This window comes from Triticum urartu, unplaced genomic scaffold, assembly GCF_056163025.1.
Source record: "Triticum urartu cultivar PI428250 unplaced genomic scaffold, HENAU_Tu73 scaffold2, whole genome shotgun sequence".
In the NCBI taxonomy this organism is placed as follows: domain Eukaryota; kingdom Viridiplantae; phylum Streptophyta; class Magnoliopsida; order Poales; family Poaceae; genus Triticum; species Triticum urartu.
This window is the reverse complement of record NW_028260368.1, coordinates 11,804,827-11,809,637: the sequence shown is the minus strand read 5'-3', so window position 1 is coordinate 11,809,637 and position 4,811 is coordinate 11,804,827. Positions and strand designations below refer to the sequence as shown.

The 4,811-nt window shown below is 30.4% G+C and overlaps 1 non-coding gene across 1 annotated transcript; it reads right to left on the bottom strand.

Annotated features, from left to right (window-relative positions):
* Positions 1 to 241: 241 nt before the first annotated feature.
* TRNAL-UAG (transfer RNA leucine (anticodon UAG)) lies at positions 242 to 321 on the bottom strand. The gene has a single exon. It is a non-coding gene; the product is annotated as a tRNA-Leu (tRNA).
* Positions 322 to 4,811: the final 4,490 nt, after the last annotated feature.

The window sequence follows — 4,811 nt, the reverse complement described above, 5'->3', positions numbered from 1 at the left end:
ACTAAGAATCCTGTTATAGAGAAAAAAGTAACTATCATTCCTTTTTCTGACGAATCGCGTAATCCTCCAAGTTCACGAACTAATAAGGTTATAAAATGAATCGTAATCACAATTGAAATCGTTGAGAAAGAGATATGAGTTAGTATATGTTCTAAAGTTGCAAATAGCATAAGGGGAAGGTCCCATTACAAAATTGTAAATTTCGAATTGATTTCTAATCTATTGTATTCTTTTTCAAGAATGCCGCCACTCGGATTCGAACCGAGATGCTTGAGCACTGCTTCCTAAGAGCAGCGTGTCTACCAATTTCACCATGGCGGCTAACTTCAAATAATAGGTAACTTAAAAGAATAATAGCTATTATCTTGGGAATCGTCGATATTGGGAAAGTCCATAAAATTTAGGAACATTAGAGTTTTCATTAAAATAGACTTCGTTTGGTAGTATCGTTTCCATTTTTTTTTTTTACAATAAACTCTTGCTTTGCCCAATAGAAACACAAACACTGCTTGAAAGAGTTGGAACTTCTTTTTTCTAACTTGCAATTATAGAACTAATTTTTTCTAATTAATTTCCCCTTTACATTTTGAAAATTCTTTCAATACAATGAAAAAAATCCAAAAGGGTTTCTATTTAATGATGAAATTAAAATAAAATGGATAAATAGAAAAGGCTTTTTGGATTTTTTAAAAATTTCTAGAATGAAAGTCTTTATGCTCTTATTAATAAGATTTACTAACCTTATGATTTTGGAGAAGATAGGTGGAAGTTGTAAGTCCTATTGTAAGAATACTCCACTTTTCATAATTTTCCTAATAGAATATGAGGATTCTATTAGGAAAATTATGAAAAGTTCATTGATAGGAAAAGAATACTTAGCACACAGTATACCAAACAAAACTTTTTTTTTCTTGTATATATAAGATAAGAGGGGTTTTTTGTTCTAAGAATATTGTACCGAGTAATTCGACACATAAAAGTACATTCAAAGAAGAATCCAAATTATTAAATAATTGGAATTCTTTTTTGATAAGTCAATTCATATTATTCCAAAATCTTATTATTTGTTTGTTGCCCAGAAAAACCCTTTGGTTTTGGATGCTCATTACCGCTCGAAAATGATCTTGATTTTACTAAAGAATAAGATTGTACTATGGAAAAATAAGTCTTTTTCTTCCAAATATTTTTACGAATACGCTTTTTTGACATTGAAGTACGTTTTTTTGGAACTGCCATTCAAAAAGGAAATTACTTTTTTCTAGTTGTATGTGAAAGACATCTATTGCTGCAAATCAATCCTTCTTTCTTCTTTTTATTAGTATTTATACTTAGATACTGAAAGATACTTAAATTTTGAATTATTTTTTACTTCATTTTGTCTAATGCGGATAAGACAACAAGAATTTTTTAACATTTTTTCTTTATATATTTTATACTTTTTTTTTAATAATATAGAATATATAGAAGGGTTTCTCATTTAAATCTATTTATATCTATTTATATATCAAGTATACTCCATATATAGATATATGGTATGGAAGCCTATCCCCCATATAAGATAAGACGGGGGGATAAAAAGAAGGGAAAATGAAAATAGTTAATTAAGTTCAGAATGGTATTCCATAAAGGAAAGGAATTCCAATCAAAACAAAAAATACTGAGTCTCTTAAACAAGACATTCTAAAACTTAGGTAATTTATAGTCATTAGAATTTTAGTTCTATATGAAGTAAGGACTATTCGATAATTTCTTATAAACATAGGTTTTCATTGGAATTCACTCAATCAGTTAATTATGGAACAAGAGAGCTGTTTCATCTTTGTTTTAAAGAAATATAAAAATGAATTATGAATAGAAAGTAAAATGATTCCACTTTTTTTTTTTTATTTTTATAAATATCTTTATTTAGTTAATAAAATAACTTCGTTACCTAGTTATTTTATTAACTTTTTTAATTTAACCAACTAAACCCATTCTTAATTTTTAATTATTTCAATGAGATAAATTTTGGAAAAATTAAGAATTTCAGTATTTTTTCTTATTCTTTTTATTTATTCTTTCAGAAAGAGATAAGAATTGGTTTGGTGAATCGGAAACAATTTTATAGAAAAATTGAAGTAAAAATTGAAGTAAAAATTGCAATTTCTTTTCTTATGGAACATACATATCAATATGCATGGGTAATCCCTCTTCTCCCACTTCCAGTTATTATGTCAATGGGATTTGGCCTTATTCTTATTCCGACAGCAACAAAAAATCTTCGTCGCATATGGGCTTTTCCTAGTGTTTTACTCTTAAGTATAGCTATGGTATTCTCAGTTCAACTGTCTATTCAACAAATAAATGGAAGTTCGATCTATCAATATCTATGGTCTTGGACCGTCAATAATGATTTTTCTTTAGAATTTGGATACTTGATTGACCCACTTACTTCTATTATGTTAATACTAATTACTACTGTAGGAATCCTGGTTCTTATTTATAGTGATGGTTATATGTCTCACGATGAAGGATATTTGAGATTTTTTGTTTATATAAGTTTTTTCAATACTTCCATGTTGGGATTGGTTACTAGCTCCAATTTGATACAAATTTATTTTTTTTGGGAACTCGTGGGAATGTGTTCTTATTTATTGATAGGCTTTTGGTTTACACGACCAATCGCAGCGAGTGCTTGTCAAAAAGCTTTTGTAACTAATCGTGTAGGGGATTTTGGTCTATTATTAGGAATTTTAGGTTTTTTTTGGATAACAGGTAGTTTAGAGTTTAGGGATTTGTTCAAAATAGCTAATAACTGGATTCCTAATAATGGAATTAACTCTTTACTTACTACTTTGTGTGCTTTTTTATTATTCCTTGGTGCAGTTGCGAAATCCGCACAATTCCCTCTTCACGTATGGTTACCCGATGCTATGGAAGCACTCCTATTTCGGCTCTTATACACGCAGCAACTATGGTTGCTGCGGGAATTTTTCTTCTAGCTCGACTTCTTCCTCTTTTCATATCTTTACCTTTGATAATGAGTTTTATTTCTTTAGTAGGTACAATAACACTATTCTTAGGAGCTACTTTAGCTCTTGCTCAGAGAGATATTAAAAGAAGCTTAGCCTATTCTACAATGTCTCAATTGGGTTATATGATGTTAGCTCTAGGTATAGGTTCTTATCAAGCTGCTTTATTCCATTTGATCACTCATGCTTATTCAAAAGCTTTATTGTTCTTGGGATCCGGATCCGTTATTCATTCAATGGAACCTCTTGTTGGATATTCACCAGATAAAAGTCAAAATATGGTTCTTATGGGCGGTTTAAGAAAATACATTCCAATCACAAGAACTACTTTTTTATGGGGTACACTTTCTCTTTGTGGTATTCCACCTCTTGCTTGCTTCTGGTCCAAAGATGAAATCCTTAGTAATAGTTGGTTGTATTCGCCCTTTTTTGGAATAATAGCCTCCTTTACTGCAGGATTAACTGCCTTTTATATGTTTCGGATATATTTACTTACATTTGATGGTATTTGCGTGTTCATTTTCAAAATTACAGTAGCACTAAAGAGAGTTCCTTGTATTCAATATCCTTATGGGGAAAAAGGATACCCAAAGGAGTGAATAGGGATTTCGTTTTATCAACAACGAAGAGTGGAGTTTCTTTTTTTTCACAAAATATACCAAAAATTCAAGGTAATACAAGAAATAGGATAGGATCCTTTACTACGTCTTTTGGGCTAAAAAAACTTTTGCCTATCCGCATGAAACGGGAAATACTATGTTATTTCCTCTTCTTATATTACTACTTTTCACTTTGTTCATTGGATTCATAGGGAATCTCTTTTGATAATGGAGGAATTGGTAATGGAATAGCAGAGTTAACCATATTATCAAAGTGGTTAACTCCCTCAATAAACTTTACCCAGGAAAGTTCTAATTCTTTTGTAAATTCATATGAATTTATTACTAATGCAATTTCTTCTGTAAGTCTAGCTATCTTTGGTTTATTCATAGCATATATCTTCTATGGATCCGCTTATTCTTTTTTTCAGAATTTGGATTTAATAAACTCTTTTTACAAAGGAAATCCTAAAAAAGAATTTTTAGATCAAGTAAAAAAAAATATATACAGTTGGTCATATAATCGTGGTTATATAGATATTTTCTATACTAGGGTCTTTACCCTCGGTATAAGAGGGTTAACCGAACTCACGGAGTTTTTTGATAAGGGTGTTATTGATGGAATTACCAATGGAGTGGGTCTTGCTAGTTTTTGTATAGGAGAGGAAATTAAATATGTAGGGGGAGGTCGAATCTCGTCTTATTTATTCTTTTTTTTATGTTATGTATCTGTGTTTTTATTCTTTTTTCTTTCTTAAGTTAAGGAATTTACAACAAGTCTCTTGCAAAAATAACTATCCTATCCCCTTTCTACAATCTCTCTATATCCTTGTTACATAAGGTAAGTATTGTATAATAGTTCGGTTTTCCGCGATTTTTTCCATTCCTCTGTGTAAATACCCTAATATGGGTTCACAATCAATAACATCCTCACCATCGAGAGTAACGATCAGTCGAAGAACACCATGCATTGATGGGTGTTGAGGGCCCATATTGACTATCATGAGATCTTTTCTTGTAAGCGGTAGACTCATATCCTTTCTTCCTTAATTCATTATTCCATGAAAATGGATTATTCCATGAATTCCTCAAAGCGAGGCTCATCAAAATGAAAATCTAAGACTACTATAAGACTACTAAAAAATAATAAAACAAGAAAAAATTTGAACGATTAAATTACTGCTCCCGAATATTCAACTGA